This window comes from Numida meleagris, chromosome 1 (assembly GCF_002078875.1).
Source record: "Numida meleagris isolate 19003 breed g44 Domestic line chromosome 1, NumMel1.0, whole genome shotgun sequence".
Classification (NCBI taxonomy): domain Eukaryota; kingdom Metazoa; phylum Chordata; class Aves; order Galliformes; family Numididae; genus Numida; species Numida meleagris.
In genome coordinates, this window is record NC_034409.1 from 104,317,961 (window position 1) to 104,335,004 (window position 17,044).

General features: G+C 41.4%; 1 long non-coding RNA gene across 2 annotated transcripts in view; it reads right to left on the reverse strand.

Moving 5' to 3' along the window:
• Positions 1-3,703, reverse strand: part of LOC110402710 — a 149,533-nt gene extending 145,830 nt beyond the window's left edge. For both annotated transcript variants that reach the window (XR_002441255.1, XR_002441256.1), the window contains exons 1-2: positions 3,571-3,703; positions 3,131-3,243 (exon numbers count right to left, since the gene is read on the reverse strand). This is a non-coding gene — a long non-coding RNA (uncharacterized LOC110402710). The remainder of the gene's footprint in view (positions 1-3,130; positions 3,244-3,570) is intronic.

Sequence of the window (17,044 nt, forward strand, 5' to 3'; positions counted from 1 at the left end):
TGCTTGTTTGCTGTCAGAATTTTACAGGACATATAGTCCGTACTGAAGTTGTCCCACTAAAACAGTTATGCTTTAGGCTCATATTAGGACATGCACTTTTAGGAGGTACCACCAACATTTCCCAGCAGTACACTGGCTCCTGCTAACTGACTGGGTCTCACCTAAGTTCTCATTTTTGGACACCATGCCAGCAACCAGCAAGGTCCTTGGTAGAAGTAGCTTAAAAAATGTGAATGTTAGAAAACGTAATTTTGGGCAGTTCCCCAGGCGTGTCAAAATAAGCTGTGCTGAGTTCAGCTGTGGCAAAAGTTATCCTCTAGGTGTAGCTGCTTGTGCAGGAGGTGGAAGGTTGAGATTTCTTCCAGCCTTGCTTGACTCCTTGCTACCAGCAGGACTTTGGGATGGAAAGTCTGAAAAGCTGCACTATCCCTACTTCCTAGATTTAAGGTCCTGATGGTGTAGAGCCAACTGATCTAACTTGGGCACCTCTTTGGAGCACCAGGTTAGGAAGCCAGTCCTCCGTGTATTGTTGGTGGGAGAGGAAACCCTCTCCAAAAAGCAGTGTATACCAACCTAATGGATACCACAGCCACAGTGTGGAGGAAACTTCTGGCCTTGCTCCGCAGTGGGATGCCACTCCCACTGAGACTTGCATTAAGATACTTCCCAGCATGGATACCTCTCATCACTGCTTCAAGCTAGAAGGGGGATTTTTAACCCACGGAGGCTACCAAATCCTTTAATTGGTTCTCAGATGTGTTCAGCCACCAGTCATAGATTAGGTTGCACTTATCTCTCTGCCAATGGTCACTGATCAAAAGATGTGCAAAATGAGTTTTCTCTCAGGACTGGATTTCCTCTCTCATTAGCAGCGTGCCATTTGGACTGTGTGGCTGACAGAATGATTAAAGATACTGTAGTTCTCTGCATTTGCTACCGGAAAACCATGAAGTCTAGGGCACTTGTTTCTAGAATGTGACTAAGTTACAATTGACAGAAATCTTGAGTTTTGTCATGGAAAATGTTTCTCAGTCCTATTATCTGACGTTGCCTGCAGCATCTAGGCTTCCACAAGTAACTGCGCAGAGGGAGAAGCTCAACAAGGAGAACCACATCCACAGTACACTATATGCATACATAATAGCATAGCTTATTTTCTGGAATATTGGCCAAAAAAGGATGAGGAAAGGAGTATGAGCACAGACAAGGCAGCCTTATTACCCTTTCTGATCACTACCATCAGCAAAGCTTTGTGGTGTTTGCCCCATTCTTTTTTTTATGATTTTTCTTTAGGAGCACAAAAGATGCAGGAGATAGAATCTAGCACTTCATCATCTCTCTTGTAATCTCTTTTACCGAAAATGTGTTAATTTGGAAAAATAAAAAGGAGGATAAAAGGATGATTTATGAACACACGTAGTCTAATAAATAAGCTTATAACATTGCAAAAGAGCCATTGTTAAATATGTTTTACATTTGAACAGCTATAAAATTTTTAAAGAAAGCTCTGGTGAGTCTGGTTTTAATGAAGTCTTTTGTCTCTCCAAGGCAGCATATTCCATGTGGAGGAGGTTATTTTCCCCCCATTTCTGAGGTAGTTAACTCTCACAGAGATGGCCAGGGCACTAGTTATAGCTGCTGTATATCGCTGCTTTCAAAAGGAACAAGAAATCCAGCTATTCAACACATACCCTCAGCATGCACTTGAGGTAGTGGCTGCCAAACAAAGTGCTAAGCATGCAAAGTTGGGATCTCTCCTGAGCAAGTGGCCAGTGCCAAAAATACAGCTAGCAGCCTTAAAGAGGTGAAAAACATAGGACCTGTCCTCTGAGCCCATCACTAGCAATCACATGCAGACTGATTCTCCTTTCCAAAAGCTTTGCTTTTCATATCCTGGAACCCCAGCACCTCTCACTTATTACTCTCTACCGTCATCACTCCCCAGTTCCCTACTTCTTCTGCTGGCTTCCCAGGGGATGTCCTTGACACTCCGGTGTATGACTTGCTAGCATATTTTTCCCTGTGTTCTGTTCCCCAAGGAAAAAGAAGCAATTTATGCACCAGAGGATTTTTTGTGCAGTGCTGGTCAAAATAAATACAAATACAACCCCCTGAGGTTATGTATGCATTCCAGCATTTGAAAAGGAGCAGCACTCCTCGAAGTGTTAACTACATTTTAAAATTAAAACGTTAACTGAGCTGGTTACAAAAGCATGTCATATGATGAAAACCAAAGTCTGTTGCGAATGTCAAATGCCTGTAACTGATGTGGAGGCTGTTTGTCTCTAGTTTTTAATTAAAGCCTTGAGTGCAAAGTGCTGTTATAGTCTTGAGGACTGAAACTGAAAACAGCTTGGGAGAAGTAGCAGTGTAAGAGGTAGAAGTTCAGGGTGCTATTTTTCTTTTTCTCATTGTGAAGAGGCAAGCTATTCTCACTGGAGCTCACGTAGGAAATAGTCCATTGATTCCTTGACAGCTTTTCTTTCTTGTAAATGGCAGACAGGGCCTACACTTCAGAGGTTCTGATTATCCGACACACCCTTTTAAGCTGGTTACTCATGCACCTTTTCTTGCAGCCCTGAGCTTTTTTTTTTCCAGGTATACTCTGTGCATCCCTCTGTGGGACAACTCCACCCTGAGTTTCTTCTCATTCACATGCTCTGCTCATACTTTTTGTAGAATCAGAGAATCATAAAATCATTAAGGTTGGAAAAGACCACTAAGATAATCTAGTATAACCACCAACCCATCAACCCATTGCCTGTTCCTCCAAATGGCAGGCTTTATATGATCCTTCCCACAACTAACTTGGAAGCTCCCAGCAAGCAGTCATGTATCTTCACATCATCTCTGCAGCCCTTATGTGTCCTTCTGTATTACTGAGCAGGAAATTCCTTCAGCAGAATGAGCTTGAGGATCAGTTCTTCACCTCAAAGCCTGGGACACTATTGCTCAGTGTGTCCTTTACTCCTTTTGTAAGCTTCTGGGGGAAAATCAGTCTTTCAAAGACACTTAGTTTCTTCTTGCTACTGTGAACTTCCCTAGATCTAGTTAAAGCTCAGAAGCAGCCAAAAGCACCCTGTCTCCACTATAACAGAAGAGAATGACATTTTTTCTAGTGTTCACTTACTTAGTGTTTGACGTCATTAGCCTTCCTGTGCATGGTAAAATCCTAGGGCAGGGCAGCACCTCTGTGTGACTGAGCATCAGTGACCGAAGGGGAAGGTGGTGATGGTTCTGGTCCTGAGGAAAAAAGGATAAGAGGAAGAAATCAGCTTTAACTCAAAGACACATGCATTGAGTCATAAAATCTCCTGAGGATGCTTCTGAGGTACAGCACTTCATGTGTCATCCTTCGTTGGTGGCTGTGGCTGAAGCAGAGAATCTGGTCCTGCAGGGATGTGTAGCAGCTTGCATGCTAATTGGCTGTAAAATGAAGGGTAGCCTTTGGCGTGCTCTAGCACTCATTTGCGTGGGTGTTAGCTCAGCAGTGACTTTAAACTACTTGCACACTCTAGACCTGCTCCTTACCCTTCCCTTTCTCCTCCTAAAAAAGAATGTGTTTATTACCCTTTGGCATGCCCAGCGATGGCTCTTCTTCAGCTGAGTTTGCTCTTTCTTTGGCCAGAGAAGCACTTGCTCCCATCCTCCAGATTTCCATTTGGAGCACAAAATGAGCTGCTCAAGTTGAGCAGGTTTCACGTTATCCCAGTGCATCACGTGGGAAATCTACATTAGCACGAGGTAAACATTCACTGGACCCAGTTCAAAGGCTCTGAACAGTGACCAAGTGGAGGCTGCAGTGGGGAAACAGCCATGGTTCACAAAGCCGGCATCCCACACACCTCACAGGCAGAGGGATGGACGGGCCATGCACTGGAACATATTTTCAGCAGCAGAGGCCCAGGATAATTTATGAGAGCTTATAATGCTAACTGTTAATGTTAAAAATGCTATATCCTGTGCAGAGGTGGGCAAAGTAATGAAGCATAAAGTCTGGCTGCAGCTGAAAACCTGGCTCTGTCTCGGCTCCGTGCCCGTGAATGAGAAAGAAGTCGGGACAGAGCCAAAGTACTGAAAAGCGTCTGGCACCGCTTCCTGGAGGTCACCGTGACCTTACCTGCCTGCACTTATGTGTGCTTGTGCACACCCGCACGCATGGCACACTGTACACTTCCCATGTTCTGCTGCATGCTCCATTCCAAAGATCAGATGATGTTTTTGCCTCTCGGGGCTAAGACAAATGTTTGGCTTGTCACAGCCTCAGCCATACCTTCAAACCTTTTGGCTCATCTCAGAGTAATGCTTAGGCATAATTGGAGACATCTTTCAGCAGGGCCTATCTCTGGGACTGCGAGACATAATGAATGGTTCCTCCTCCTCCAAAGGTAAACTGCTGCTGAACTCTCAGCACCGTGTTCACCTGCCTGATGAAACATGTTTTGGATTACATAAGACTAAGTGATGTTAGTTTCCCAAGCGGCAGTGAGGAGAAGTTTGTACCTAACAGGAGATTATCCCTCGGCCACATCAGTAGTTGAAGAAGATGTAAAATGCATGAATTTACATCAGATTTAGATCAGCTTAGAGGTTGGGACTAGCATTTCCACTATATTCTTAAATAGCTTGTAGGGATTTGCAAAACCTGGGCCCAGATTTCCCCTAGCTTGGAGCAAATACTAATTTCATTTGCAGTTCAACATAATCTCTAATTTTTAAAGATGTACAAATGTAGAAATTACATGTAGAAATGTAGAAAAAAGACTTTCTGAAAGTTCACATTCTTTGTAAGTTGGACCTTCTTCATTTTGGGTACATATGAGTCTGAGCTCTGAATGTGAGTTAGACACATTTCGAACTCACATACATCCACTTATATTTTGAATTCACATACATCCACATAAGCCCAGGCAGTTTTTGTCTTTACATTGAACAACAGTTGCTAGATTGTGTGTGTCTTCACTGAAAACAATCAGCGAGCAGTGAAGTCATCCAAACCTCCAGCTCAAACCACACGTGAGTTCTTCTTTTTCACTTCAAGTACTTCTTTCTGCCTGCCCACAAGTCCCAGTCCTCACACTATGCACCCAAGGGGCTCCCAGTCACACTGCTTTGTTCATCTACTTCTATACTTTTTCATTGGCTGCAGGAGGTGCTAGTAATTACACAATATGTGTTTTTCAGCATATTTGGGGGTTGGTTTTTATGTACTGTAGAACCTATAGACTTGCTATATCTATACTTAGAATCATAAAATCATAGAAGCATAGAAGCATAGAATCTCGAAGGCTGGAAAGACCTCTAAGATCATCTAGTCCAACCATCAAACTATCACCACCATGCTCACTAACCACGTCCCTCAGTGCCACATCTACCCTCTTCTTAAACACCTCCAGGGACAGTGACTCCACCACCTCCTGGGCATCTCCATGATCTGTGGGAAGCACTTGCTGCCCTGTGACTGGATTTTCCACCACTCTGCATTTGCATGCTCACTGGGTGACCCTCAGACGTTAGTTTATTTTTCGATGCTCCCTCTCTGAAATAGAGGGGTGATGATAATTCTGAATTTCTCTGTGGAGCTCTGTGTTCAGGTTAGATGCTGTTGTCAGGGACCACATATCATGTCAATAACTATAGAAAACTCTCAGCTTCCCAGCCATCTCCACACACAAAAACATGCCAGTGCTCACAAATCCCACAATATGTGTCATATGCACACATTTGCCTATTGTCCCCAGAAATATACAAGCATGCACAATGCTCTGTGGGCTCCATAGCATGCTGAGGAAAAGGCACTCTGGATAAAAACAAATTTCAGCAGAAACAGGCTGAAGTTGAAATAAGGATTTGGTGTGCCACATTCTTAGGTAAATCTTTAATTCAGTTTCCTGTTGGGTACAACAGCAGAGAATTCTTAAGAAAGCACTTTAAAAAGCTAAAATTTCTTAACGTATGGGAAAGCTTTACTTAGAAAACAAACTTTCCCTTGTGCTTTAATTGTCTGGAAAAGCCTGTGGCTATTTCTCTGATTTCCACTCCAACCTTCGTTTCTTCCTGCCTAAAGGTGCACTAACGTTGTGGTCAGGACACTTGCTTGGTCCTGTCTGTATGCTGCATTCACAGGCAAGAGCAAATGGCCTTGAGTTGTGCCAGGGGAAGTTCAAGTTGGATATTTGGAAAAATTTCTTCTCAGAAAGAGTGATGAGATGGTTGGAAGAGGGAGGTGGTGGAGTCACTGTCCCTGGAGGTGTTCAACAAACATGTAGGTGTGATACTTAGAGACATGGTTTAGTGGGTAACACTGATGGTAGGTAGACGGTTGAAACAAGATGATCTTAGAGGTCTTTTCCAAACTTAATGATTCTCTGATTCCATGATCTCTGAAACAGGGACTGAGGAACAATCAACAATTATTGAATGCATTAAGAGAGATGAATTCTGTTTAAAAGTTGAGAGTGGGGAGTTTTTAAAATGAAAATGTTGGTTTTTTTATTTGCTTGTTTGTTTTGGGGTGGTCTGGGTCTTAAAAGTCACTGCCATGAAAAATTGCCAGGTGACTATTATGCTGGGCAGCCAAAAAAATGCTGTTATGAAGACAGTCAGTATGAAACACAGGGTGGGAATCACACCTATCTCATCTCTCTCTGTTGCTCCATTTAGACCCCAGTTACTCTGCAACAGAGGTAGAACAGGGGCAAGCTGGAAAGCACGACAGGAGAGCAGCAAGTCAAGTGCAGGTGTTCCTCAGAGTAAATGCTGTTACAGCAGGTATGTCAGATAGGCCAATCTAAGCCAGCCAGAGACTGAGAGAGGGATTCGGTGACTGCTGAAGTTGGGCTGAAATAACTCGGTGACCGCCAGTGCCTCGGGCCAGCCCTGGGGTCAGCAGGCCGTGACAGCACAGTCCCATCAGCTCCAGCAGCAAGCAGTCCGTGGGACATCGTACACTGCTTTGCATGACAGGCCTAAGATTTGCCTGCCATCTATTGGTCACAGGCCTGAAGAGTTTATGCTCATTGTTACATCTGCACAGATGGACTCAGGCCCTGACAGATGCCTCCTGACTGGGCTGTCCCAAGCAGGATGCAGCTGCTTGGCTGAGTAACTGACTTGTGGGGACACGGGACATCCCTGGGAGTGCCACATTGACCTCTCTCCAGCATATGGCAGTGCCCAGCCACATGGCACACAGCCCCAAGGAGAGTCTGTCCACCAGTCCTTTTGTTGTGGTATTCCATACCCCTGCTACCTGGACTGGGGGGCACTCGGGTGACAGCCAGGGCTCCCGCCCACCCAGGCAGTGGGTGCCCCTGGGAACGCTGCCTGGAGCTCAGCCTGGCTCCATCCCAGCACCCATGCACTGGGGTGGAAACATCGCTGGCAGCGCATGGGTTGGGACCGTGAGTATGCTTTGATGTCCCCTGAAAGGACCACAAAGACATTGGCCGTCTGAGTCCCCAGCCAATGTTCTTCTCACCAAACCATGCATTAATGAAACTTTATTTATTTGGTGTTATATTTGAATCTGTATTCCCATTCTGACTCCTTACACAATAGTTTTTAGGCCAACAACCATGTACCAGTGTAAATATTACAACATCTTTTGGCTGGATTCAATAAGAAATGCCTTCTGAAACCACGCCTGGCTGTTCCTTGATTCTTGAGGGGGAAAAAAAAAGCCAGTGACTGTGTGTCATGGAATCGTTGCTTTGTTTTTTCTACAGTTCACTTTCATGGTAAGCCAAACATGTGTTTCAAAGTCAGAGTTTGTGATCTTAAAATTCATGTAGTATGAAAGGCTGTGGACATAATTTTTTTACTGAACCAGTCCGTGATATACTATGAACACGCTCCCTACAGCACTGCACGGAAATGTTGATTACAGAGAAGAGATCTTGGTGCCATTGCATAAGAAATGCTATTCCATCTCTTGGGACCTTGTTCCCACACCATAAAGTCTAGACCCACAGTCTGCTCATCTTAATCTTGGCCTGATCTTCATAGTCTTGCCCCACTAGGCTGCCTGCTCCAAACTCACTCCTGGAGTCCAGTGATTCACAAAATGGAGTTATGCAAATTTACCTCTTAAATATTAGCTAAGAAATTACTTTCTGGTGGTTGCTAGTGTGTTGATCTTACTTTTTTCCCCTGCCTTCAACTTTTGGGTTTTGCTGATTTTCTTCTCTTTGGGTAGTTCATATCTCATCCAGACTACTTATGGTTCTTTGCGAGCATGGTTATATACTATTTTGTATCATTCCCCATTTTGTAGAAGCCAAGATACAAGGAGCATGACCCATCCAACCTGCAGTAAACAGCTACTTTGGGGTGAATGGAAACACGTGCCAGAAGGACTTCTTCTTGTAGCTCTCTCTGGTTCTGCCTATATTACCAAAGAGACGAGTCAGGGACCAGTCCTTGTGCTGTGGCCAGGTGGGTCAGGCTGCGTGCTGTCCATGCTGCTTAAGACTAACTCCCCTATAACCATTTTGCCTTTGAGATAGCCACTTGGAGATATCCAAAATGGAGCAAGGACACTGAGGAAATGTAGCTGAATTTAAGAAATGTGAAATGGTCAACAGTCGTAGAATCATAGAATCCTAGGATCATAGAATCACAGAATCACAGAATGGCTTGGGTTGGAAGAGACCTCAAGGACCATCAAGTTCCAGCCCCTCTGCAACAGGCAGGGTTGCCAGCTGCTTGATCAAGTACTAGATCAGGCTGCCCAGGGCCCCATCCAATGTGGCCTTAAGCACCTCCAGGGACAGGGCATCCACAGCCTCTCTGAGCAACCTGTTCCAGCACCTCACCACCTACTCAGTGAAAAACTTCCCCAACATCTAATCTAAATCTTCTCTTCTTCAGTTTCTACCTCCTGTGTAAAAACAACAACAACAACAGCAACAACAACAACAACAAAACCACAGTCCAGTGCTTTAAACTTGTATTCCTTATTTCAGCAGCATGAGCATATTCTTTGGTGCCTATAAAGGGTGTCAAGGGAGAAAAGACTCAATGTAGATGTTTACGTGTGATTATGTGACTCCTAGTCAAAGAGTTTTTCAAAATCACTGGCTGAACAAGTAGTGGTAACAGACTGGGAGCCTGAGCCACAAGGATTAAACCAGTACTCCCATCCCATAAATATTGCCATCACTGCCTGGAGAAAGCATCTTAATGTATCTAGCATTATGCATAAGTATCTGAAACCTCACTAAGAAAGTCTATTTTTTTCCTCAGTTATCTTCATTGAGAACAAATCTGTTACTGAGGTCTATAAAAGCCTTGGATCTAAACAGTGGGCTAAATGTAGAACCTCCAGAAATTATATTTGAATGCTCTTTCATTTTGTTTTTCTTATTTAGGGAGAGAGAGAAAGAGAAAATCCTGGATTACTGTTACATCCTCATTAATCACTTGCTCACTTAATCACTCATTACTATTAATATTTAAGTATATTGTTTTTCCACATTTTTTTTAATTTTTTTTGTACAATACAGGGTGGGTTATGCTTTTGTCTGAACCTTGATTCTTTGTTCCCACTTCTGGTCTTATCTAACTGCTTAAAAACATGTACTGAAGAAGGTTCTGAGATAAAGTATGCCTGCATGTTCTCTTTCATGTTCTCTTTTCTCAGAAGATGCACCCAAAAAAGTATTTCCAGGAAAGCAAAAGGAGGGTGCTTTTCCATGAATACAGCTAGGCTGGTGCAGTTAATTCCGCATCAAGAAAGTACGTTGAGAAATTACTAATCCGTTAAAATCTTCGTTTATGCCTTCCTGACATTGTGAAGGATTAGTATGTGAAAATAGTTGTGTTTTTTTTTCTACTGTTTCTAAGCAGGCCAAGCAAAAAGATCAAATCTGCATCTCCTGATTGTTTTTGAAACTCAAGTGAAATAGAATGTTCCATGTTCCATGTTATAGTTTAAACTTTTGCACACAAAAAGAACAAATTTTCTGGGTTTTTTTTTGTTTGTGTGCATGTTAGTTTTTTTTTTATTTTGTTTTTTTTTTTTATTATTTTTAAGAGAACAAAATCCCTTATTTTAATAGTCTAGTTGATTGTGTTTGCCATTGTGATGTGTGAAATGAAGACTGTTGTCTCAGCTATAGACCCTTTGTTTCTTGTTTTTTCAAGTTTCTGTAGACATACAAATATATTTCAAAGCAGAACAAGACTAGAACTAGCTAAAATGCAGGATTTAGGGTTAATAATACTTTTTTTCTTCTTTTTCTTCTTTATTTATGTGGTTTTGTTTGGTCAGGACCTACATCAATTCTTCAAGACCTTCTCATGACCCAGAAATCCCCAAACACTGTTTCTAAAAGGAAACATGCATGGTGTTTCTGAAATATATCATTTCCTGCGACTTTCTTATTAGTTTCACCTCTGCTGGCCTCCACTTCCACAAACACTGAGTTCCTAGCGGTGCTGCGTGACATGCCTGAAAGCCCTGCTTTGGTGAGTCAGCCCTGGAGTCACAGAGCTCAGGAGCTCAGGTTCCCCAGCTGCCTGGACGGGAAGCCAAACAGAGCTGATGGACCTGCATCCAGTTGGTATTTTCATCCATCTACTTCTAATTGGTGCTGAATAAGGAGAATTATCTAACTAAAACCCTAAACCCTAGTGCATCTTGAAATTATGAAGTCATGAATTCATTTTACTCCGTTGTAAAGAAAATAGTGATATGTTTTGTCCTACTACAGACTACACAGAGTGAACTTTTAGATCATATGATCTTTGATTTTACACAAAATTTCAGTTACAATGGGAAGAAGAAGCACTGGCTTTGGCATTTGCTTGAAGTGTTTCCAATTCATGGAAGTTCCTACTTAATACTACACCTGTGTAAAACAATATTTTGTGGGCTACAATAGCACAAAACTGATTTACTTTCAAAATAAGACAGTAGGTAAAAGTGTTTTGGTACTCCTTCAAATACAAAGTCATTAAATACACTTTAGTGATCACAGTACAGAGTATGGACTGAATACCTGACCGATGTCACCCAAGACTACCTCTCTAAGCACTCTGCACTGCACTAATTGATCTCTTAATTGGCTCAGTCAACACAGCAGTCTCCATCACACAACAAGCACTAATTGCTACAAGCTCGCTTCTGAAATGTTAAGCGCTTTGAAGGCAAAGTGTATGTGCTGGAATCGACTGCACAGTGGTGTGGGGCTCAGTGAGGGCTTCTCTGGGAGCCCCATCACCAAGTCTGGCTGGTGTTCCCCTGGGCTCCTGGAGTCACTCTCCAGGACAGCTGTGTTCTCTATAGTATGGCATATATGTGTGAAAAGAGTCTTGACCAAAGGCCAGAAACCTTTTGTAAAGGATATTAGCAGTCACCTGGACCCACACAGGAAAATTTCTGCTCTGAGATCAGTAGCTGTATGGATGCCTTAAACACAACCAAATGGATGTTTGCTTTCTTCAGGGCCCGGTTTAGAATATAATGAGCCAAAAAGCTACTTTGCAATCACTTAGCCTACATAATGTACCTGGAGACTGGATAATTATTTAAGTGAGGGCAGTGTTATGGTATCTCCACTCTGATAGATCTGAATATTAACAGAGAGGAATCTGTTGCTCCCCTAGGGGCAAGACAGATTACCTCGGTAGGTGGATTAGTGGCAGTATGCCTAAGTGCCTCTGAGGGCTTGTCTACACAAGACAGCTGCACCCATTTAACTCAAGGTGTGATTTAAACCAATTGAGTTAAACCCAGTCAGAGTCCTACCAATACAATCCTTCTTGAAGTTAAGCAGGTATAGAGTCAAATTCTAAGAAAATGGGCAAAAAAAGGGTCTGGAGCCAAAATAAAATTGTTCACATAGCCTTTGGCACAGACCTTAACTTTTTTTTTTAATTAGGAATTAGGCAAAATGTGTTTCTGTCTTCTTATCAAAGCCCAAGGGACACCATACTGCCTTCACTTTGGTGATGAGGATGACAGAGACTCTTACTCTCTCCTCGTCCACCAACTATGACAAGTTTTTCTCCATGTCCCCCATAGAGGCACTCCAAAGAAAGCAATGGAAAGCCGAAGCAGCTCAAATTTTACTAAAGGTTAGCCAGAGATGAACAGGAAATTTTAAGGGCTACAGAAACTTCCACAGAGAGGTATTTTTTGTTCCGATGGAATTTTCATTGGAAATGTGAAAAAGATACAGAAAGAGTAATTATCTATTTTAGCCTATAGATTCACCATTTTAATGTGGTAAAGGCACTTGAGACCTGGTCTTGTTTCTTTCAGAGGAACCTGTGGTGAAAAATTATTCTAATTCAAATACAGAGGCTTCCATTCTGCAGTTACATTGACTAATAAGTAGGTATGTAAAGCTGGAAATCTAAAGCCTTGGCCCAGAAGGGTATTTTGACACATTCTATTTTTATAAATATGTTCCAAAATTTATTTTCATTCTGTTATGAACTCAAAATACATTCTGAAATCTGCCGCACAAAAGTAAGTTATACTGAGAGGTCAGGATAAGTTTGGTCTGCAGCACATAGTACAACTGGACAAAGACTTCACTCAAAGAAAACACTTGGGTTTTGTATCAGTTTGGTGGATAATGTTTTCCTAAATTTAACAGACCACAGACATCATTAAATTGGTAAAATTGGTAAGTCAGTTTCTGGAAATCAAGCTTCCAGCATTAGATCACTGACCCAGTGTGTTAGAATGAGCACTTAGCATTAATCAAGACTAATGAGATATGAAAGGAAAGGAAAATGTTGGAAGCTCTGTACGACCTAGTGGAAAAAAAAAACAAACTGAATCAGACATGCAAAAGTGAGATGGTTTTAATGTGATTTTTATAGCAACCACTAAAATCACTAGCAGTGGGATCAGTGGAGAGCAGCACAGATAAATCCTGCAGTGTGTCTGTCTTGGCATAATACTCATGTGAGCAATCTCTAATCCCTATTGCTAGCAATAAACACCCTTCCTGTGCTGGTAGAACAAACTCCAAGAGTTTTGAGCTTGCTCCCTAGTACCTATCTGCATGCCTCAAATCTTTTCTTATCAGCAGGCTCACTGAAAGACACTGTGTTTTTCTTTCCCTTGATGCCAATACAATTTTCAGCTGCATCCAATTGGTTTCTTCACCGACGGGTGGGAATAGGCATGTAAGACAGGGTATTTACAAAACCATCCTTTTTATCATCGTTATACTGCACTTCTGGATGTGTCGTGTTCTAATTACACTGGAAACATGCGTGAAAAAAAAAAGATAAACCAAAACAAAAAAAAAAAAAACAGAATTACAAATGATTATGAAAGATTCAAGTGATGAAATGAATACAAAATCATCCTTTATCTGTTTTTGCTAATGTTAAACTAGAAAAGTCTCTCTCCTTTTTTCAAGGCAATATTCTGTTACTTGACATCATGTCTATTTGCCATGGACTTGACCTCTCAGTATGTCATGTTGCATCTTGTAGAAAAGAAAAAAGGTCAAACCTTCCAAAATTCCAAAAGCACTTAAATGCTGGGTTTTGGATGGAAAACTGAATTCTCAGAAAGAATAAGAAGAAAATCAGAGATTTTTGTAATGTACTCCCTCTTCTAACAGGCAGGGCACTGGCTCTGGATGTCAGCAAACTGTATTTCTATCCCACCTATATCAACAGGATCAGAACTGTATTTTAATTTCAGAACCAAACAATTTGTTCAATGAATAGAATAGGATAGACAAATTAGTGGAGGGAGCCACACAGAAGGAGTGTTGGTTTTTTTTAATAAAACTTTATATGAGAAGACATGAAACCAGCAGACAACCAGAAAGATATCAGATGAGATTATAAATATTTCCAGGCATATTTGCTCCTTAAGACTATGTGAACTTTGAGCATGTTACCTAGAAAAGAAGTGCATAAACCTGTTTCGTGGCACTGTGCTTTGATGAAGTATGTTGCATTAGTTAGAAAACAACATTTGAAGTTACTTCCATTTCAGACTCTTTTCTGTTTCATCCTATTCACGTTTTCATCATAGATTACACAGTAGCATAAGTTTAGGGATCTACGTGGAATAGAGAAGTCTCACAAAGAAAGAATGCCAGAACTTTGATCATCCATTTCCTCCATATAGTCTTCTATCGTATTATATTGTTCCAAAGAGATAAATGTCCTTTTTTAAAAAAAATAAAAATCAAATTGATTTCTGAAGAACATAACATTTGTTCAAAAATCTCAGCCATATTAATATAGTCTCCAAAGATGTATTGTAGATAAAAACTAGTCTCTCCATATTCATTGTTAATTGCTATTTCAGCTTCATCCAGTGTTGTAAAATCCCATCCACCACCTGTGACGAGCTCTGCTGTATGAAGTGGTATTTGTTATCCTCGTCAATTTCTCCTAGTCTCCATTTTGTAATTTTGCAATAGCACTATTGATTTTAGGCTGATCCTTGTGATACTCCAGATTTTTACGTGTCTTCCCCACAAAGGGAGCAAGGCATCTAGGCTATACTGTGCAGGTGTATTAGCACGTTTCTGGTGGTTCTGGGTGGGTATGCTGGGAAGAACACAGACTTTGGGTAGATATTCCACCTTCTTTAGGCAGAGATGTTGGATTATAACATAGTGTGGCTATTCCAAGAGTATACGATATTTATAGTTAATTATTTCCTGTCAGAAAGAAGGAATTAAGGAGAAACAGTGACTCTGAATCTCCACTAAAATATTTTGTCATCACAGAAAAATGTCTACTGGTGCAAAACAGTAGAGCAGTGTGGGAGCAGAGCTAGTGCTGACTGATCTGCTCTTAGAGACAGAACTAGGAGAGAAAAGTTGGTTTAGGTTGACCTCACCTATGCGTAGATATGGAATATATGATATATCTATTTTCCCTATAGAAGAAACTGGGCTTTATGGGAAAATTCGTGAAAAAAAAATGCTCTGAGGACAAGCATGTGGCTGAATGGAATCTGAGATTGGAAGACACCAGTTCAATAAATCTGGGTTAGAAAGTCTTTTGTCAAAGTAGATGGGTTAAGTGGAAATAGCCATTGTGCTAACAAGGTGAGGGAGAGAAGAAGGGACAAAGAGAAATCAGGATCTCCAGGAGAGAAGGGACAAAAAAGGAATGAAGAAACAATGTGACTGCAAAGATTAGAGATATCAAAGAAGTCAAAAGGGGTAAACAGGGGAACTGGGACAAGTTTCTTTCTAGGTTCCTGGTGGGATGATGGTACCATGTTGGGGTATATATTTAAAGATACAGAATTTAAGGAAATTACCTCTAAAATAAGGACAACAAAATCACAAGAAGATGATGGAGACCAACATGTGGTCCAAAGATTCAGCTCTGAGGAAGTGTTTACGGGAATAAGACTTTTCTTGATGAAGGAATGTGACCTGGGAACATATAGTCTTAAATTTCCTTACTAACATAAACATCTACCATTCTGAACTCAAAAGCATGAAAATCTCTTGATAACTTCTTAAGGAAAGCAAGAAAGACATAGACTTACTGGAGTGAATCCAGCAAAGGGCCACCAAGGTGGTTAAGGCTTTGGAGCATCTGACATAAGGGAAATCTGTCAGAAGTGGGACTGTGAAGACTCAAGCTGAAGAGTCAGAGAAATCTTATAAATGTATATAAATCCCTGATGGGCAAAGTAAAGAAATCCCAGTAACAGGAAGTGGGCACAAGCTGTAACAGAGGAAGTTGCATTAAAAAAAATCAAACACAAATTTTACTGTGAGTGTGTCCAGAATGGCTGTAGCATCTCCACTCTCAAAATAATCCAAAACTCTACTGGATTTGGCCCTGAGCAACCTGTCATAACTGACCACACTCTGAACAGGGATTTGGTCTAGCTGATCTCTAAAGATCCCTTCCCATCACAGCTCAGCAAATCTATGTCTTTGAAAGCAAATTTAGTAGAAGAGAACAGAATAAAATGCACCCTCGGTAAAGCAAGATATATGCGGCATACTCTCCTGATGTCTTTGTTTGAGTTAAGATTCTTTTTAGACAAGGCATACATGTGGTAGGTGTAGTTTTTCTGATCTTTCATGTCTGTAATGCTACTTCATGGGAAACCATTAGTTATTGTGAGATTGTCGGGGATGAGCTGTGGATTTTGCTCAAAGAAGAATCGTAAGTATCAAAAAACCTGCAGTTAAAAGTCAGTTTCATTGTTGTTATACTCTTCACATGGGCATAGGCAGCACAACTCATCTGTTTAATGACATACTACAGCTCTCCCAGTACCAGGCAGTGCAATTAAAAACGCCATTCAAGCGAGCATCCCAGAGGAGGTTCTGTGGAAGTACTGCATCTATAGTGTAGGTGAGGGAGGGGGAAAATACTACAGATATCCAGTATCCATTAGGCATAATGTTAATTGGACTCTGGGTATTGAAAAGCATTAAAAGATTACAGAAAAATCTCAGCAAATGTTATTCTCAGGAATTTTAGCTATTATGCTTTGAAGAGCAGAATACTCTAAAAGACAAAATAAAGGCCTTGGCTTTTGAAAAAGCCAGACGTGATTTCAAAATGAAAGCCTGATGTTACGATTAATGTCTTTTCCTTTTCAAGATCTAAGCTGGAAACTTGTGAATTACTGAGAACAATGAATAATTTGGAAGGGGAACCTGAAGAAGCACAACTGTGTTTCAGTTTCTCACATATTGGCCTGAACGGCTAGTGTATCAGACAAGGCATGGCATTTGTAATTATCTTCTTCCTCTAAGGTGCCACTGAAAAGTAGCCACATTTCTACCTGCTCCCACTGAGTTGAGGTTCTCTGCTGTACCTGGAACCAAGCAGTTACTGAGGACCTCTGATGAGGACTCACTTCTTGTTGAAATGTTACTTGTAGTATTCAAGGTGAGTGTGAAATTCAGTCCTGCCTTACTGTGGAAAAATAGAGTAGCCCTGTCTTCTGCACCATCACATTTCCAGTTTGAAAGCACTACTGTTTCTTCCAGTTCCTCAACGCCACACACCAGGTACAGATAGTGCACTTGCTTAACCTTTGCCTTCTGCATACAGGGTCCTGGAGAGATGT